Source organism: Alexandromys fortis, unplaced genomic scaffold (genome assembly GCF_014885135.2).
Source record: "Alexandromys fortis isolate MF-2015 unplaced genomic scaffold, M_Fortis_MF-2015_v1.1 scaffold_194, whole genome shotgun sequence".
Taxonomy (NCBI): Eukaryota; Metazoa; Chordata; class Mammalia; order Rodentia; family Cricetidae; genus Alexandromys; species Alexandromys fortis.
The window spans coordinates 1,720,157-1,741,381 of NW_026068075.1; the positions used below are offsets into that span (position 1 = coordinate 1,720,157).

Genomic DNA, 21,225 nt, shown 5'->3' on the forward strand with positions numbered 1-21,225 from the left:
AGTATTTTTTTCTTTTTCCTTTCTTTATTTGCTTATTTTACATACTAACCACAGTTTCTCCTCCCTCTTCTCCTCCTGTTCCCTCCCTCTACCTCCCTTCTACCCCCCACATACATACACTCCTCTTCCATGGGGTAAGGCCTCCATAAGAGTCAACAAAGTGTGGCATATCAAGTTGAGGCAGGATCAAGTTTCTCCCCTTGCATCAAGGTTGGCCAAGGCATCCCACTATAGGGAATAGGCTCCAAAGAACCAGCTCATGCATCAGCAACAGGCCTTGGTCCCACTGCTAGGAGCGCCACAAAAGCTTTAGCTACATAACTGTCACCTTCATGCACAAGGCCTAGGTCAGTCCTATGTTGATTCCCTAACTGTCATTCCAGAGTTTGTCAGCTACCACAAGCTCAGGTCAGTTGTCTCTGTGGGTTTCTCCATCATGATCTTGACCCCCTTGCTCATATAATCCCTCCTCCCTATCTTCAATTGGACTCCCAGAATTCTGCTCAGTGCTCGGCTGTAGATCTCTGCATCTGTTTCCATCAGTTACTGAAAAAGGCTCTGTGATGACAATTAGCATAATTACCAATATGATTATAGGAGAAGGCCGGTTCAAGCACCTTCTCCACTATTGCTAGAAGACTTAGCTGGGGTCATCCTGTGGGTTCTGGGAGTTTCCCTGGTACCTGGTTTCTCCCTAACCCCATAATTGCCCCTCTATCAGGATAGCTCTTTCTTTACTCTCCCCCTCTGTCCCACCCCCAACTCGACCATCTTGATCCCTCATTCCCTTCCCCTGTCCCCCTCTTTTACTCTCCTTCCCAGGTTACCCAGGAGATCTTATCTATTTCCCTTTCCTGAGGCCTTCAATGTGTGTCCCTTTTAGAGTCCTCCCTTTTTTTGTCCCTAACAAGATCAAGATCTCTCTCTCTCTCTCTCTCTCTCTCTCTCTCTCTCTCTCTCTCTCTCTCTCTTTACTCTCCCCTTGTATCTTCCTCCCAACTCAACCAACTTGACCCATTTAGAGGTCTTTTCTATCTGGATTTGTCTTCATTGCATATCTGTAATCCTTTTCTGACCATAACCGCTTTTTTTAATGCTAAGTGGGCATGGCTAGGGCCAACAGGGCCCTGCCTGCTTGCTCCACCCAGTCTAACACAATGGAAGCATGTTCACTGCTACTGAGAGCCATGTACATTGCACCATCTTTAGGCACACAGAAGGTCTGTGATGCCATTAATCAAGTTGTAGCACTCTGCTCACAGACCCCATTCAAATGCTCCATAGCCAGACCTCTGTAAGAATCAGAGCCATTTGTGCTGGTGAACCAGGAAGCTGCCATTTTTTAAAGAAGGCACTCAGTTTTTACTGCACCTCTCTTAAAGCAGTTGTGGCGCCCTTGCTTGCTGCAAGCCCAGCTAGAAAAAAAAATTGTGGCTACCAAGAAACTGCTTAACTTTGCTCTTTTGTGTCTAGAGTTCCTTTTCAAGTTTTCTCCGGTTTTAAATGGATTTAATTGGCCACATTGGCATGCCAATCTGTTGTAAGAGGCTGCTTGTTTCTTCCCGGCTGCTTAGACCCAAAATAACCACATAGGAATGATATTATTTAAAACACTGCTTGGCCAATCACTTAAGCATATTGCTATTTAGCTCTTTTATCTTTGGTTAACCCATTTCTATTATTTTAATGAGGGTTTAATCTTTCACTTGGTTTATGTGCTAAAAAGTTCTATTCTAAAATAATATCTTCCCTCTGCATTAAAATTCCTGTAGAGGAAATTCTGGAAGGCAATATGACTAGAATGCAATAAAGATTTGTTTCTAACTGATCCACATGTGCCTCCTATAATTTCTCTTCAATCAAAGTTAACTCTTTCTCAGCTTCAGCTGTTAATTCCCTGGGACTGTTTAAGTCTTTGTCAACACCTAAAGTTTTATTTAAATAAATTATTAGATCAGGTGTTATCCCGACAGTGATATTTGAAATGTCTCCTAGCAATCTTTGAAAGTCATTAAGTATCCTAATTTGTGCTTTTTGTGTTCTAATTTTCTGTAAACCTATTTTATAACCTAGGTAATTAACAGAATCTCCTCTCTGTATTTTTCAGGAGCAATTTGTAATCCGCATTTAGTCAAATATTTCTTTACTTTTTCAAACATTCTTTCTAAAGTATCTACATTTAAAACAGCAAAATATCATCAATGTAATAGTAAATTATAGATTTAGGAAGGGACACAGAGATCTACCCATTTGTACAATCAAGAATCCCTGTACTCAGGAATCCAATCAAAACACTAAACTGGGAGCCAGAATATATATGCAAAGGACCTATAAGGCAAAAAGAGAGAAACATATGAAAAATATATAAATAAAATAAAAAATAAGAGAAAAATTTTAAAGGAGAAAGAGAAGCCATGACATAACATTATAAAACAAAGACCCTATGAATATGCCCTTGAGCTCATTTTCTGTTGGCCATCTACTGTTGGACATGCAGCCTACTCAAAAGAATAGTGAGACCTCCATTGAAGAAAACTAATTTTCAGTTGCAAGTAGTTCTCAATTGGAGATAATTTCTGTGTTAGGGATTGGAGGCATGTTCTTTTAGCATTGAGATGCCATCTGATGCAGACACATGGAGGCCCTGTGCATGCTGCCTCAGTCTCTGTGAGATCTAATGTGTACTATCCCTGTTGATTTCTTTGTGCTCACTATTCCCTCAGGCTCTAACATACTTTCAGCTTCCATAGGATTCACTCATATGTGTGTGTATCTTATATATATATATATACATATGTGTGTAATGTATATATATGTATATATATTATATTTTGTGGTATTTATCAGAGTATAAACTTTGAATTTCAGTTTTTCCTAAAAAATCTTTTTTTTTGGTTATTCTTTGAGATTCTTTGTGTGAATATCATTGCTTTCTTAATTTTACTTTTTGTGTATGAGTATGCTGGGGGTACACATGTTTGTGTATACACCCACATGGTGGCCAGAGGTCAAATTCAGGTGTCATTCCACTAGAGCCATCTACCTTGTTCGTTCACATATTTTCTCTCATTATCCCAGAGCTCTCTGATTTGGCTAGAGTAGCTAACCTGACAGTCTCAGTGATCCACTACTCTCTGTCTTCCTAATATTAAGATTTCAAATGTGAACTACTATGTATTTTTATGTTAGTATTAGAGTTCAAACTCAGGCCCTTGTGCTGTGTTTTTAAAATTAAATTATTTTCATCTCATATTATCTTTTCTTATTTCTATGGGTGTTTTGCCTGGATGTGTATCTGTCTGTGCCTGGTAGCTGCAAAGTGCACTAGATCACCTGGAACTGGAGTTTACATATGGTGGTAAGCTACAGTGTTTAGTGTGGAAGTCCTTTTGCATATGTGTTGCTTTATTGGTTAATGAATAAAGAAGCTGTTTTGGTCTGTGATAGGGCAGAATAGAGCTAGGCGGGGAAAACTAAATGGAATGCTGGGTAAAAGAAGGCAGAGTCAAGGAGAAGCTTTAGCCGCTGCCAGGGAAAGATGCCTCCTCTAGAGTCCACCAAAACTTTGCAGGTAGGCCACAACCTTGTGGCAATACACAGATTAATAGAAATGGATTAATTTAAATTATAAGAGCTAGCTAGAAATACACATAAGCTAATATAACAAATAGTAATTTAATTAATATAATTTCTATGTGATTATTTAGGGGCTGAGAAACTGGGAACGAACTAACAGCCTCCTGCCAATACATGTTGGTGCTGGGAATTGAACTAGGGTCCTCTGAAGAACATACAATGCTCTCACCTGCTAAACCAGTTCCAGGTCTTTTTGCTTTGTAATCACTTTATTGTCTGAGCATCCCTATAGGCATAATTTTATTTTTTGTTGATTATTTATTATTTTCATTGGTGTGTGGGGGTGTGTGTGTATAAATGTGTGCCTGTGTATCTGTGCATGTACATATGTGGGAACACACCTTATCTAGATGTGCTTGTTATGCATATGTCTCACTCTCCTCTAATTTCTGTGTTTAAACCATAAGCCTGTCTTTTCCTCTCCCCAGTGCACACTGATTAAAAATCTCTCTTCATTTCAGCAATCATTGTCTCTTTAATTGATCTATTAGGATGGATGGCTGAGATGACCCTGTTAGGAGTGCTACAGCCAGGCCATTTCCACCCCTCTCAACTCTAGTTATATCACTTAGGAGGCTTTTTCAAAAAATGGATCCCTGGTACTATCTATAGTGCTGTTGATAAGGATGCTTATGTGCATGGATGTTTATAGCAGTTCTGTTCAAAACTGACAAAATTCTATAATTAATCTTCTCTCACGCTGAAGGTTTTTGAAAGGGTTAAACAAAAAAAAAAGAACTGAATCAGCATACCTTAGTGAGCACACTATACCCCAAAACTGTAGAGATGCGTTAGTCTAATTCTCTCACTTAATTCCACACTCCACCCCTCAAGTTTCTAGTTGTGGCAGTTTCTTACAGTTCATATGAAACATTATTTATTATTTTATAAGTTAAATTTCTGGTTCTGAACAGTCCAGGGTCCAGGGGATTTTTGAATTTTTTTAAACCAAGCTTTCTATCTGGTTTTGTTTATTCGTTTGTTTGTTTCAGTTTTTTGAGACAGGGTTTCTCTGTGTAATAGCTCTAGCTGTCTTAGAACTTACTCTGTAGACCAGGCTGGCCTTGAACTCATAGAGATCTTTCTGCCTCTGCCTCCAAAGTGCTGGAATTAAAGGTGTGTGCCACAACTTCTGGCCAGGGACACATTTACTGATTTTTTTTTTTTTACCTTGGGCTACACAGAATTTTGTAACATCCACAACATCCAGCAGACTGCTCACTGAAGTGATGGTGAGCAAACTTCATTTTATACCAGGTATAATGGTAAAAGTAAAATCCTGCGGATCCCCAAGTGGCTGTAACAGGTAATGAGCTATGAGATCATGCCACAGGTCTCCCGAAGTGGTGGCAGGCAGCAGGCAGTGGGTCCCGAGAGCAGCCAGTCCCAGGCAGGAACTTCAAAGTTCCCTAAGTGGCCGCAAGGGACAGCAAGAGAGTTCCACGAGGATAGTGAGCTTTTGTATATTTATTTAGTGTATTATGGAAGGGAAAGGAGAGAAGGGGAGAAGAGCAGAGAGAAAGGCAGAGAGAGAAAGAGAGAGAGGCAGAGAGAGAGCGAGAGAGAAAGAGAGAGAGAGGAGAGAGAGAGAGAGAGAGAGAGAGAGAGAGAGAGAGAGAGAGAGAGAGAGAGAAACAGCCAGGGGAGGGGAGGAGCAGAGCCACACCAGCAGCTACCTCTCTGGGAGAAAAACATAAAAGGGAAGGGCTCAGAAGCAGAAGATCAGCTTGCCTCCACAGACAGGGGTGGGGGTGGGGGCATGACTTGTCTCTTAAAGGGACAGGACAGATAATTACTCCAAGCAACCACTTTAGTAGCTGTGGGACCCTGACCTAAATTATTAAAAATCCCAACCTTCAGAATTATGTACCTGTGGTGAAATGATTAACCTCTGACTTCTATAAACTCATTTATCACTATAGGCAGAGCAAGTGAGTGAAGCAGTTAGTCATATGGGGGGGGCAAGGCAGTTCCTCACATAGCTGTAAATTCTGCCATGGTGGAGTAATTATGCTTTTCATTTTGAAAAACCACGCCTTTAATTCCAGCACTCAGGAGGCAGAGGCAAGTGGATCTCTATGAGTTTGAGGCCAGCCTGGCCAACAGAGCGACTTCCAGGACAGGCTCCAAAGCTACAGAGAAACCGTGTCTGGGGGGGGGAATAATAAATAAATGAATACCCAAAACCCCACAACCTTTCCTCCACCCACTTAGGTAAGGCGTGCCTCTGATTTGCCTTAGAGTCCGTGGCCGTGCGAGCAGTTATTATTAAGTTTGGTAATTATAAACTGTAATAAGTCTGGGGATCTTTTTTCCAGTGGTCTCAAGTTCCATTACTTGTCCCTCAGTACTCCTGCTCCCCCCAAACCAGTCACGGCCAGGCAGCTGGTGTGATAGTAACGGCTAAGGCAGAAAACGGGGAAAGGAGTCAGGCATCTGGCGCAATTGTAACGGCTAAAGGCAGAAACGGCCGGGAAAGAACTCTCTGTAAAAGACAATAACATGAAGTCATCTCGAGCGAGAGCGCGCCTCGTGGGGTTTTTTAATTTGGCGAGAACCAATCAGCGTATGGAACATGAATTACCTCACAGTGGGTTTCACTTTGCTTTTCCCACAATTCTTAGAGCGGCAGCAGTCAGATGGATTTAAATGCAAACACTTTTTACCAATGAGGAGTAAGTATCTATATTAAGCAGGTTCTCTATTAAAGAGAACATGTGATTAGACGTTATCTCTGTCAATCATCTTAGCCACAACCAATCAAGATCTGTGGAGGTGGGGCCATAAACTGTCTATAAAAGCGGATGCGCACGCAGCGAGTCCCCCATTTTGTCCTCGCTTTTGGAGTGTGGTGTTCGGGACGCTCTTTGTTCCAGAAAGCTGAGGGGGTAGTAAGCCCCTGAGGCAAACACGGGACAGCAAGTCGACAGAAAGGTGACAAGGAGTGGTGAAGCGGAATCTTGAGTCGGAGAAGCTTCCAGAAGCCGTGAGCCGGGATCGCCGAGACCAGGAGCGCGGACCCGGAGCATCAACCGACCAGGAAGCCTCGATAGGAGCGGCGTCTAGAAGCAGTTTTAAGGTTTATTTTAATTCTCATGGGTTATATTTTATACATATAATTTATATATAATGTTTATCTCCTAGTCATATGTAGTATGTGCTTATTTATGTGTTTTTTTTTTTTTTTTTTTTAGTTTTTTGAGAGAAGGTTTCTCTGTTTAACAGCCCTAACTGTCGTGGAACTAGCTCTATAGACCAGGCTGGACTCGAACTCACAGAGATCCACGTGCCTCTGCCTCCCGAGTGCTGGGACTAAAGGTGTCACTGCTAGGCTTCGTATGTGCTTTGTAAATGTCTACCTCGAATAATATACTTTGGTAATACTAAAAGTTCAGTTATGTAGGAGAATAGTAATGTATATTTTTTGTAAGAGTTTATATGTGAGAAAATATAATGAAGCCCACTTTACTCATTTAAAAACATTTTTTTTTGAGATAGGGTTTCTCTGTAGCCGCCACCCCCCCCTTTTTTTTCTGAGATAGGGTTCTCTGTGTTCTTGGCTGTATTGTAACTCACTCTATAGACCAGGCTGGCCTCAAACTCAGAGATCCACCTGCCTCTGCCTCCCAGATGCTGGGATTAGAGGTACGTGCCACCACTGCCTCTTTTCTAATTTTTTCTTTTTAATGGCTAGGAGACAGGCTAGCCATTAGGTTGAACTCCTAATGCTTAAAGCGGGAATGCCCAGAATCCCAGCCTTTGAAAGGTGCTGGCAAAAGTGTTAAACAGAGGTTTTAAGGGCATCCTCACCTACGTGGTGAGTGCAAGGCCAGCCTGAACTACACGAGACTCAGTCTCAAAAAATATAATAAAGTATGTAGATGGTGCGGGGAAGAGGGTGTCTCAGGTTAAGCACTGCTGAGTGCTCATAGAAGAACCCAGGCTTGATTCCCAGCACCCACAGGGTGGCTAACTGGCCACAACTTCAGTCACAAGGGATATGTTGCTCCCTTCTGGCCTCTGGTGGGTACTGAAGGTATGGGGTACACAGACTGATTGTAACGCCAGTCCCAAGGAATTGCTTGTCCCCTTCAGGCCTCTGTGGGTACTAAATGCATGGTATATATAGACAAGCAGACAAAACACCTATACAAGTAAAAATAAGGAATTTTTTAAAAGATAAGGTTGGCTTATAAGGTCATATGCTTTGAGACTCTGCTGAATTGGGTTGCATTGTTAGGCTCTCACCATTACAACCTAATTTTCTTTATTTTATTTGGTTAATTATTGATTTTGGATCTTCTTGTGTATGGTTTTATAGTTTGGTAGCATTTTCAAATTAAAAGTGGGAAAATCCAGTGAGATGCTTGTTTTCTTGGCTATTAAGAAGCATGTCCAGGGTGAGGAGGGAACAGTATAATGTAACAAGTTTGCGCTCTGTCTGGCCTCAATAACCAAGCATCGTCTTAAAAACCAGAAAAGGTGGGAGGGAATCAACTTGGTTGAGCAGGATCTTAGGTTGCTGCTCTTATTTTTTTCTTTTTTGTTATTTTGTGGGGTTATTTTTTATTTTTTGAGACACAGTTTCTCTGTGTAACGGCCCTGGCATATTTTCAAACAGGAAAGAAGAAAAAAAAATCATACTCTGAGGGATTGATCTAAAATTTAGGATAATTAATATGTGATAGCTAGTTGTCTGTGAATTTCATGAGTCTCTCTCATTTGTTAATGCCACTTTGTGTTTTAATTTTGCCATCAGTCTTCTCGTACAGTGATTTTAAAAAATCAGAAAAGTTTCTGTTCTATTAATTTATATTTTAGTGGTAGAATTTTATAATTCAGTTGTACCTCTAGTCTGATGGGTTTTTACTTAGAAATATGTGAGGCATTTACATAAATTATGTTTCTTATTGTTTGTATGTGTGTGTTCATTTGTGTATGTGGGGTATGTGTGTGTGCATGTATGGATTCATATCAATTTTTTTTGATTTTTTGAGACAGGGTTTCTCCGTAGCTTTTTGTTTCCTGTCCTGGAACTAGCTCTTGTAGTCCAGACTGGCCTCACAGAGATCCGCCTGCCTCTGCCTCCCGAGTGCTGGGATTAAAGGTGTGTGCCACCACCGCCTGGCCTCATATCAATGCTTTTAGGCATTTAAAATTACTTTTTAAAGTCAGCATATGGAATTGTAGGTTTAACATAATTAAATTAAATTTAACAACATTTTCAGATTATGCTTTGTTCAGAGTCGTTGGTTTTGGTCACCCCCCCTTTTGTAAAGAAACAGTTTTGTATATATATATATATAGCCCAGACTGGTCTCTTTTGGACTGAGATTATTAGCATCTAGTGTGCCCCACTCTGTAGCCCTGACGGGTCTGTAACGTGCTATGTAGACAGGATTAGCTTTAACTCATAGGGATTCATCCTGCCTCTCCTTCTGACTGGAGTGCTGGAATTGAAAGTGTGTGTCACCATGCCCAGCTACATGTTTTATTCTTGATTTGGAGTTGAGTTATGTATATTGTTTTTGTAGCTAAGTGGCTTTACTGAACACTTTAAAAATATTTGTGTGTGTGTGTGTGTGTGTGTTTTGTGTAAGTGTATGCCATGGCACGTGTAAGAGGTCAGAGAACAGTTTGTGGGAGTCACTCCCTCCTACCATGTAGGGCCCCTCAGGATGAAGTGCAGGTTGGCAGGCTTGGTGACAAGTGGTACTTCCTGCTGAGCCATTTTGCCAGCCTTTACTGCTGTCTTTGTTTTTCAGGTATTCTCCACCCAGATTTTTAATCAGAATGGTGAATTGTTGGTAGGCTTAAAATTTCTTTTTGCTTTTGTTTATAAAAGGTATGAAGGGTTTAGGAAATGGGACGTTTATTTTGAAGGGAGTGTCAAAAAATCTGTGTAGTAATTTTGATTTTATAGTCACATAGAATGTGCTGTTTACCTTATTCTCTTTTTCTCTGCATGATTGCCTCCTGTCTCCCCATCCATCCACTTTCAGAAGTTCCTCTGGGAAAGAGTGCCAGTGTCCCAGCCAGGTAATGTTTGACTACCTATTGACACGTGAATGTTCTTACAGGTTAGTGCAGAACCTTCTTTAAAATATGGTGAAAAACTACTTTCATGGCCTGCTTACAGGTGTGTAAAGGGAAGGCAGAATGGGAACCCGTTTTTAAGATGACTTAATTTAGCTCTGAACTATTCCCTGTAGCATCACTAAAAGGATCTTAAAACTCTTTTCTTGAGTCTCTAGAGATCCAAAGTACAAGCCGTGACAGAGGCACTGCTCTAGAGTTGCTGAGTTATTCCATACAGCCTATTCGTTTTAGCCCCTAAGATTTGGATTTGTTTATGTGCGCATGTGTGGAGGTGCCCACGGAGGTCAGAAGAGTAGTTGGATGCTCTGGAGCTGGAATTAACAGTTGATTGTGAACAGCCTGATAGGGGTGCTGAGAACTGAATTCTGGTCCTCTGTAAAGGCCTGTGAGCCATCTCTAATCCTAAGACCTATTCTTTTAATTAGGCAGAGGCATCCTTTTCCAGTTACTACTTACCTTCTTGTGTTCTGTGGCTGCCCCTGAGACACATTAACATCATACTGTTCTCGTTTCTCAAGAATGGACTTTGAGGTTTAAATCAAAAAATTTTCTTTTGTTTGTTTGTTTTTGGAAAGCTAGGTGACAGTGGAAGAACTGCCTGGAGTGGACTGTAAAAGAAGCTGCAGGAATCAGGAGAGTGCGGGAGTGCTGCTCAGGTACCACCTCTAGGGTATTACAATGTGATTTGCAAGATAACGTGAAACCATTTCTAGTTCTGAGATGGGAGCAAGGAAAGATACAGAACCTATGCAACAGATGGGTGATAGCAGATATGGGAGCTTTTTCGTCTATCCCATTCATAGTGGATATTTGGTATAGATGTCCAGGTAGCATATACAAGCATTGTAAGTAACAAATAGGCCAACTCTGCAGACCTTGACCCTTCCATTTCTTTTGCAGATGTTGCTGATATTGTAAAGCATTCTGGGAGTCTAAAAGTCGTTTAGCTTATTTTCACTGTAGGGTTTTTGAACAGTCTGGTAAGTCAGCTGGTTTCTAACATACATTTCTACATTTTAAGCCTTTGTTAAAAATTGTCAGTGAATTCGGGCATCTGTGGGAAGGATTTGTGGTCTGAATGCTAAGGTATCCACACTCCTCCCCGTGTCTCCGATTTCACGTGAAAGAAACACGGAGGGATGAATGGATTTGGTGGAATATGACAAAAAAAATCAGTGTCAAGTAGATTTCACTGAACATTTATTCTATATAACAAATGCTCTTTTTTCTTCCTGTTTAGGCCGGTCTCTGTTTCATACAGTGGCAAAGCCTAGGGCTTGATTGGTAAGTACTTTGTGTGTATGTTTTTTAAACTCAACTTACTGTTTGAGTTTTTTTTTTTCCAGGTGTATAGAGGTTCTGTGTTTGAACTTGATTTTATTTTTATTTTCAATTTTCTGGCTAAGTATACAGTAACTTAATCAAAATTCTTTTTAAAAACTTACTCATTCAATTTGTTCGCGTGATCTGTATGCGTGTGTGTGTGTGTGCTTTCCACATATATACCTGGTGCCAAAGGAAGATGTTCCTTCATGAAGTGGTATGATATCGGTGCTAACTTATTTACCCATCCATAACTAATAGCTGGGATATTGTCTCTTTTTAAATGAAGTTTCTGTACTTACTGCACAGTTATCTTATATCTCTTCATTGGGAGATTCTGAAGAAAAACTCGAGAGTAGCTTAGTGGGTAATTACCTTAAGTATTAGCATTCAAAAATAGTCATAAAGTTGAAGAATATGAAATAGTTCATCTCTCCTTGGGTGATATCTTGAGAATCTGGACAGCATAGGAATAGTGAAACTTGGGGTACAGTGTGGCTCCTAGACACCAAGCAGTTCAGACCTTTCCCTTTCCCCAGAACGTGGTCCGCTTTGTAAGTGGTTCCCAATTATTTGAAATTTTAATGTGCTAATGCATGGTGTGCGTTTTCTCCCTGAAACCTTTACTTAGATGAAATGTGTTTTCATGCTGCTTGTTTCTATGAGTACCAGAGTTTAGATTGCATGGGTAATTTTAGGTCAAGCCTATGGATAATGGCTCTTTTATGGAGGAGAAAGGGCTTTTTCATCGTACTTTAGGAAAAAGCATTATTTACACAGAAGTTAATAGGCTCAATTTTTCCTTTAAAAATAACCTCCAAATTATAATTGCAATACGTGCTTATGAGGAAAGTCTAGAGACTATAAAAAGTAATAATTTAAAAAACAATTGGCTTTCCTATAGGAAAGGAAAAATCAGATATGTGGGATTTTTTTCCAGTTCCCCAGATGTAAGTACTCTCACACTGCGTAATTTCAGACAATTATCACGACATAGCTGAATACAGATATAAGAAGAGAGACACCATTGTTCATTTGAGTAAGTTCTGAGCAGCACTGAATCCATTTTAAATTGTCTACAGTTCAGATATCTAGTCATGAGCACTCTGAACATTTTGGTGTTACTCCAACTAATGATTTTATGAAATACCCGTATTAGTTCTAAGAAGATGATACACTTTTTTAAATCCAAATTTATACTTTCTTATTCAAGTGTCCGACTTCATTTCTTTTTTTTTGTTGTTGTTGTTTTTTTGTTTTTTGTTTTTGTTTTGTTTTTGTTTTTCGAGACAGGGTTTCTCTATAGCTTTGGAGCCTGTCCTGGAACTAGCTCTTGGAGACCAGGCTGGTCTCGAACTCACAGAGATCCTCCTGCCTCTGCCTCCTGAGTGCTGGGATTAAAGGCGTGAGCCACCGCCTCCTGGCCTGACTTCATTTCTTATTTCTAAACTCTAATTAATGTTCTATAGATATTTAGGGAAAGATATAGTGACTCATTGAACTTAGAAGATTCTATTTTAATTTTTTTTTCTTTTTTGGTTAAAGCAACTGATCTAAAGAGCATTATGCTGTGTGGAATTTTAAAAGTTGTGTGACATATGCAGATAAGTTATATTATGATTTTGGGAACAGCATGTTTAGAAGCAGGAAAAAGACTGAGGAACTTTGCCCTTTTTTTGTGAAGCTTGATTGCAGAGTCAGCCAAGGTCTTTCTATGGGAATGCAAACTTGGGAAAAGAAGTTTATTTTGCCTACTTCATATTATAGTCTTAGTGTCTGAGTTTGACTCTGGGAATTTGCTGCCTCTTATGGGTGGAACAGGTCTACTTGAGGCTTTGAAAGGGGCAAAAGCATTCTTTGTTTCTTTGGAACATATAATTTAAAAAGTTGTGCCCAAGGCCTACGAGTAGCTGATAAGGTTGGCACATCATGGCTAAGTTTGCCAAGTTCCTGAGGTTGTACATGTAAAATAGAAGGTGTCTTCAGAAAGCCTTATGCTGCTTAATTCTTAAACAGCAGACTTAGGTGCTTTCATTTGAGTTTTTTCCTCATAGTTAGCTTGGAGGTCCTGTTAATGTAGTCATCAATATCTGGGCAAGCACTCCACTAGATAATGAAGGGCAAGAAGTACCTGCTGATACCGTCATTTAAACAAAATGTGGTGAGGATTTATAATGCACAAAGAGGCATCTGTGGCCTATTTATAATGCACAAAGGGGCGTCTGTGGCCTGCTACTCAGAATTTTTTTTCTTGTCTAGGTTTGGTCTCTTTCCAACAGTTCTCACTTCACTGTTTCCACCTGTGCCGAGTGTCTGTCTTTCTCAAGATTCTTAAAGAGGTAAGATTATATGAGAACCATGGAGGAGAAGCATTGTAATAAGCCTATTTTTTTTTGACTGATAAAACAAAATAATTAGAGGTGAATATTTGAAAGCTTATGTGAATGCTTATTAAAATCACATCTAAAAGTAGAGACTATAAGAGGTACTTGTTTAATATAAATGTATATACAGCAAAGCTGCATTTTTTTCTTTTTTGTTTGCCACTTTTTCTCTGACTTCTGTTTTTTTTATTTTTATTGCTTTATAAATAATACCATTCAAAATTTCCACTTCCTCCCCTCCTCCCACTTCCCTCCCACTCCCCAATTCACCCTCTCCTCTCACCTTCCAGTCCTAAGAGAAGGCAGGGTACCCTGCCCTGTGGGAAATCCAAGACCACCCCCCCCCCGCATCCATCCAGGTCTAGAAAGATATACATCCAAATACACTAGGATCCCAAAGTGTCAGTACATGTAATAGAGACAAATCCTAGTGCCATTATCATTGGCGTCTCAGTCAGCCCTCATTGTCAGCCACATTCAGAGAGTCCAGTTTGATCACATGCTCATTCAGTCCCAGTCCAGCTGGCCTTGGTGAGCTCCCATTAGATCAGGCACACTGTCTCAGTGGGCGGACCAACCCCTCATGGTCCTGACTTCCTTGCTCATATTCTCCCTCTTTCTGCTCTTCAACTGGACCTCGGGAGCTCAGTCCAGTGCTCTGATGTAGGTCTCTGTCTCTATCTCCATCTGTCACCAGATAAAAGGTTCTATGGTGATATTCAAGATATTCCTTAGTGTGACTATGGGACAAGGCCAATTCAGGCACCCTCTGATCCACTGCCCAGGGTCCTAGCTGGGGACATCCCCGTGGATACCTGGGAACCACTCTAGAGCCAAGCCTCTTGCCAACCCCAAAATGTCTCTACTCAGTGGTAAAAAACAATGACATTTTGAATTTTGCATGCAAATAGATGGAAATAGAAAACATTATCCCAAGTTAGATAACCTAGACCTAAAAATATAAATATGGTATGTACTCACTCATTAGTGGATTCTGTCCATAAACAAAGGACATTGAGCCTATAGTTCGTGATCCTAGAGAAGCTAAATAATAAGATGAACCCAAAGAAAAATATATATAGATCCTACTGTAAACTGGAAGCAGAGAAGATCACCAGACAAAAGTTGGGAGCATAGGGATGGGGACAGGGTGGGGGGAAGGGACAAGGAGGAGAGAGAAGGGAGAAGGGGAGGGTTAGGGAGAGCTTGGGGAATGGGATGGTTGAAATGAAGGAAGGATGGATATGAGAGCAGGAAAGAATACATTTTAATTAAAGCTGCATTTTTTTTCTTAAAATGATGCAGGCCATCAAGACATCAGGAAATCCCATCTCAGTGAGGTCAAGTTCTGAAGGCGTAAGTCACAAAACAATCCCACACCAGTTTGGAATTATGATTAATAAAAGGGTTATTTATTTAAGGGGAAAACTTACAGATCACTGTCCTAGACAACAGCCCTCTGGGCAAACAGGAACAGAGTCTAGCAGCCAGAAGTGGGAGCCAGAAGCAAGAGAGAGAGCAGGGCTATCGCTGCTTTATTAAGCAAAAGAGACCATGCACAAGTGGGCTGGTATCTTAAAGGCTATTGGCTGAAGGAGCAGAAGGAGCTCCTGCAGAAAAATTCTTTCAAGGTTCTTAACAAAATATTTCCTTAGCTACCTGGTTAGTATAAATGTAGGTCATTTGACTAAATCAATCTAATTACTCAAAACTTTTCATCTTAGGGTTTTTGCCTATCCTGTTTTTTTCTGCCTAGAATTTTAGCTTTAGTTATCTCTAACACTCCAATACCTGATTTCTATATTCTCATTGGAGTGTGCTATGTGTTCATTGTTAGAGAAGTCTTATAATCATGAAATGAGAAAACTATAGTGTTAGAATAGGTAAGGATTAGGTTTGTAGGAAGAAATAAAATGAGAATTTAAATAATCTCAATCAGATAGAGCATACTTTATTTAATTCAGAGAGGTTAGCATCTAGAGTTCTGACCTCAGTGTGATCAGGACACAGGACTCAGTCACTCAATGACTTCAAGGTGGAGATTTTGTAGTTAAGAATCTGGAAGTGGGGAGAGAAGGATCACTGGGGCAGAATGGAGATATTAACTGTTTTTCCTAAAAAAAGTATTTTTGAAACTGCAGGGTATATATTTTTTTTACAAAGATAGAGCCCCTTGTTGTATGATGCTATACCTAGGGAGACTTGAATGGATGTCTGCTCAATACAGATAGGGAATTCATGACAGAAAAAAGTACAGACACCACCAAATTCCGTATTGGTAAACCAATTTTTTGAGGATTACTTATAGGATTATGGGTGAGAGGTTATGTAGAAGAATAGAAATGGCTCAAAGATAGCTGTATCCCCACAACCAACTCCGGCATGGGTGAAGAAGGGAAGAAAACATTACCGCTTAAATAAAATTTAGAAAATCTTAAGCGAGCACAACTTATTAGGACTTTCTCAGATAGAACAAGTATAAGAATCTGCAGGAAAAGTGGGTGAGCAGAGCAGAGAAAGTTTAGCTAAACAGAGAAAGGAATGTGAGGAGGAAAATACAATTGCTGCTTTAGATGCTGAGTTGGTGAGCAGGGTAAGCAAGAGCACAGTGAAGCCACTGAGCTAAACCACTCTGTATGTGGAAGGAAAACTTTCTTCAGGGGATCACACTGCTGGACTGTCTTATTTGGATACTGGAGCAGAGAGTGGTGGCCAGCAGGAAAAGCCTTGGTAGTTTTAGGAGGACAGATAAGTGGAGAGATGTGGAAGAAAGATAGGGGCCAGAATAGCCCAAGATTTATCATGGGGACTTTGGCCTGTTCAGACTGTTGGGGTATACCAGGGCTGCCACCAGAAGCTAGTATTTTTGCCTATATGGAGATCCCTTTCCACTCTTTCCTGCTTCTCCCTTCCGTTAATCACCTTCAATACCAAGTTCAGCAGACCTCTATGAGGGCTTTGAGGGCCATTATTTAGTCTCTTTAATTTCTTTTTTTAAAATATATTTGACTTGAAAGATTATTTTACATTAAAAGGACTTTACTGGTTTTCATTTACTTGCTTCTGGTTATTCTTTGACAATGTATACGTAAGATTATATAATGAGAGATAGAAACAAGCTTGTTCCTGTCAATGAGTGACATTTGTACTTAATGTGACTACAATCATGGTTCTGAGCACACTAATGAATTTGACCACTTATGAGATGACCATTAACTAGGATGTCTTCATTATCTTTAACCATTTACAGTAAGTTAGTAACTTTTATAAAATTAAGATTTTGATTTTGTCATTGATAAGTTTCAGCTTTGAATTTTATAATTTTGAATTAAAGATCCTTCTTTAGTATCATAATAAACTTTAAACCAAAAATACTGTCTATGGAGGGACTGAGAACCTTATTTTCCTGATCCTATTATAGTGTAATTTTACATAATACCAGTTTTTTTAAATCATTCAGTTTTTCCAAATAGCTAAAGCTTAACAAAGTTAAGAAAGACATAACTGATTAGACATGTGTCTTTAAGTTAGTTTTTGCTAGCTTGAGTTAGTTTTGTAACCTTAGAATTTCATAAACCTTCATCATCAGACATACATTGTTTATAAGTCCTATTTTCTATGAACTATGTCCATGATGTTTTTTTTCTGATCTGTTATTTTTGCCCTTAGAACAAAAATAATTATACCAAAATCCACCCTTATTCAAAATATTTTAGAGCCTAGTGTTCCCTCCAAACAAATCTTGCCATGAGATAAGAAATAGTAACTTCAAGCCAGGTGTGGTAGCACAGACCTTTAATGCCAACACTCAGGAGGAGAGGCAGAGGTGCAGGAAGATCTCTGTGAGTTCAAGGCCAGCCTGGTCTACAGAGCAAGTTACAGGATAGCCAGGGCTGTTACACAGAGAAACCCTGTCTCAAAAAACCAAAAAGATGATAATAATAAAACTTAAAAATAGTAACTTCATTGGAAACAGTTTACTGCTTAGCTCTAAAGTACGTGGTATTTTTTCCTGGGGTATCCTGTTGTTCTTACTTTCCCTGTCAAAGAGCCAGGGTACCAGCCTGACCCCAGATAGAGGCTTTGGAGGAAACTTTTAGCCAAACATGTTTGAGGCTCAAGTGGGCAGGCTAAATCCCATCCCTAGAGCCAGCTTTTTAATATGGTAAAGTGTGACAATTTAACAATACTATCCTGATCCAAAATACATTTGACTATCTGCAATACTGAACCTAGTGATCAAAGGGAGGGACAAGAACAAAACTGAAAGCATTAGAGGTAAGGGGTTTTTTTTTGGATCATTTGCTTGTACAGTGGCAGAACTTGTCACAATCTGAGAATTTGGAAATTGAGTTTTTCATTTTCCGGCCATTAAATTGATTGTCAAGTTTGTATTTAGGCAAAGCCATGTTTTAGTGGAAAGTAAGGCAGCAAGGCTTAATGGTATCTCTGACTCCAAAGAGGGAAAGTGATTGGAGGAGACAGGCAAGGGGAGTTGAAGAGTTCAGTTTTGAGTGGTGAGAGCCTGTGATTTGTTAAAGGAAGGGAGATGCCTTTGAAGAAAAGGCAGCAGTAAAGAATTCCCAAGAGGGTTGGAGAAATGGTTCAGTGGTTAAAAGCACCGCCTGCTTTTCCAAAGGTCCTGAGTTAATTCCCAGAAACCACATGGTGAGCCGGGCGATGGTGTCACACGCCTTTAATCCCAGCACTCGGAAGGCAGAGGCAGGCGGATCTCTGTGAGTTCGAGACCAGCCTGGTCTACAGAGCTAGTTCCAGGACAGGCTCCAAAGCCGCAGAAAAACCCTGTCTCAAAAAACAAAAACAAAAACAAAACAAACAAACAAAAAAAGAAACCACATGGTGGCTCACAACTATCTGTAATGAGATCTAGTGCCCTCATCTGGCCTGCAGGTAGAGCACTGAGAATACTGTAGGAGTAAATAAATCTTAAAAAAAGAAAGAATTCCCAAGCGCAGAGCAAAGAAGGAAGTAGGAGAGACATAGGAAAGATGTTTTTCTTCCAAGTTCAGGTATTAGGAGCCATGAATTTGAGTTTCACCAAAAGGAGGATTTTAACAGCATATCTTGTGAAGTAGGAGTTACAGATCATATGGGTATAAGGGGATAGGAATAGAGGTACAGGAAGGGCGACACAGTAAATGGTACCTGACATGGAACAGAGTCTCAATCCAAGGGCATCCCCGGGGAAGTCAGATGATAGATGCACTTGATAGGACACTCAAAGAGGTATGGGGAGGTATAGTGAGGAGCAGCGGGCTGCATTCCCACCACCCGGCTCCTGCACGGCTAGCTTTACCCGAAATAATTACACGGAAACTGTATTCTTTTAAGCACTGCTTGGCCCATTAGTTTTAGCCTTTTACTGGCTAACTCTCACACCTTGCTTTAACCCATTTCTAATAATGTGTGTGGCACCATGAGGTAGCTTACCAGGGAAGATCTTAACCTGTGTCTGTGTTGGGTGGGAGAATTATGGTGACTACCTGACTCGGCTTCTTTCTCCCAGCATTCTGTTCTGTCTACTCCACCAATCTAAGCTGCTGTCCTATCAAAAGGGCCAAGGCAGTTTCTTTATTAACCAATGACCTTCCTCCATCATTTCCCCTTTTTCTGTTTAAACAAAAAAGGAAGGCTTTAACTTTAACATAGCAAAATTATATATAACAAAACAGTTACCAAGTAAGAATTACAGTTACAATATTTATATCTATTTTATCTTTTATCATAACAGAGGAAAACAACTATATCTATTCTTCAACTCCATCAAAGACTCCAGAAGGATATAATATTAGCTAAGTAAACAAGAAGTAAATAACTTCTAAAACTCTAGAAATGACAGAGACATCTTTCTACCTGGACAGTCACCCAAAGTTTCTCTGTACCGTTGGGGCATCCATCTTCAGTCTACAGGCCCATAGTTTCCAGCAGACATTTCCGTGAAGCAGGAAATTCCAAAGACAGTTTAGTCACTTTCTGCTGTGTCCTGCAGAATATCTCGCAGAGTCTTTCATAAATCAGGAACCCCAAAAGACTACCTCACCTTTAGGCAAGTTCAGCAGTCCTCTCTCTGTGGGTTCTCTGTGTCCAGTTTATGCAATAGTCCAGGCAAGAGCAGTTTCTTGCCCAGATGACTATTAAACTCCATAAGGAGCCTCTTCAATACCCATCTTCCTCTTTAAGTAGATAGGTACTGCCAGGAGCAGACATGCCTCATTGTAATGAACAGTCCTAAGTTATTATGAAGAATGCCTATCTAACTGAAATATTTCTCTATATATCTAGAAAATCTAACTAACATGACTACAAGCTTGACTATTATTGATGATTATCCACTTACAATCTACATTTCCTAATTATACAGTACATTTTAAAATGAACTACACAATCACAATACCTTGATATCAGAAATATATATACATGTAACAAAATTGACCTTAAAAGCCATACCAATGTAAATTATTCATATCTATATCAAATCCCCCTTTAAATGTAAAATAACATTTATAAACAATATATGGGAACATGTGCGCAGTTATTTCTCTCCAAACTGCTTCCTGCTGAATGGGGGCGTTGTAATTTAGGTCTTTCAAGGTATAGCCCGTGTGCTAGTTTCATCTCAGTTGGCAGTTGAGCGAAGTAATTTTTTTTATAAAATATTTATTTATTTATTATGTATACAATGTTCTGTCTGTGTGTATGCCTGCAGGCCAGAAGAGGGCACCAGACCTCATTACAGATGGTTGTGAGCCACCATGTGGTTGCTGGAAATTGAACTCAGGACCTCTGGAAGAGCAGACAGTGCTCTTAACCGCTGAGCCATCTCTCCAGCCCCCGCGAAGTAATTTTTTGAGGGTGTTCACAGCAACCTTTCAGGAGGGCGTGGTCTATCATACCATATTGGGATAGAAGCAATCCATAGGGTCTCATCCTCTGTGAAAAACAAAAGAAGATCCTCTCCAAAGCATCATATCTTTAGATGCAAATTCTGAAATCATAATACCCTTATATCCATTCTGGTTTAGCTTGGCAGCCCATGTAATGAAATGTCTCTCTGTACTTAGCTCCTTTACAGTCAAAAAATTTAAAGAAAACACAATGTACATAATCCAGACTCTCTGTGAATTTTCCATTGTTATGTGGCTTATTTTTCTTTATTTCTTTTAATCTATAACTATCTGTACTTCTGTACTCTGTCTCTTTAAAGACTTTACCCCCCCCTTTTTTAAGATATTAACTTTATTCTTTATATTCTTCTTTTTCCTCTCTCCCAAGCCTACGTACATTTATCTAACACTGTGACTCATTTAGTGGTCTTTTATGTCTGAATCTGTCCTATTGTGAATCTGTAATTCTTTACTGTCCAGGAACACTTCTTAAAATGATAAGCGCTTCTTAAAAACTTTAGCTTGCGCCACATAGGGGTAATACGGTACCACCTGTTTCCTGCCCAGTCTAAACCTTAACTACGCTGTTATTACGGTAATTACAATCATTCCTGCCTGAGGTCAGCACAGTTCAGCATCCTGCCTCATATCTATTTGGTGCCCCTGAGCTGTGCATAGTTCCAGGCACATAGCAAGTCCACATCGAAGCCACAGTCAACAGTTTAATTCTGAGACTGAGTGTGCAGCACAGAAACTCTTTTCATCCAAGTTACAGCCAAATCTGACACACAGAGCACAGTGCAGTCTGAAAACATCTCTCTGTATGGCTGCTGGAATCTGCCATGCTCTCCCGCCTGACCAAGTCTGATTCCGCCATC

General features: G+C 40.0%; 2 long non-coding RNA genes across 2 annotated transcripts; both read left to right on the plus strand.

The window, feature by feature from the left end:
• The first annotated feature begins 6,658 nt into the window (after nt 1–6,658).
• Nucleotides 6,659–10,370, plus strand: LOC126488284 (uncharacterized). Its single transcript, XR_007588633.1, has 3 exons — nt 6,659–6,715; nt 9,639–9,675; nt 10,315–10,370. It is a non-coding gene; the product is annotated as an uncharacterized lncRNA (long non-coding RNA).
• A 314-nt stretch (nt 10,371–10,684) lies between these two features.
• Nucleotides 10,685–13,398, plus strand: LOC126488283 (uncharacterized). Its single transcript, XR_007588632.1, has 3 exons — nt 10,685–10,715; nt 10,976–11,019; nt 13,318–13,398. It is a non-coding gene; the product is annotated as an uncharacterized lncRNA (long non-coding RNA).
• Nucleotides 13,399–21,225: the final 7,827 nt, after the last annotated feature.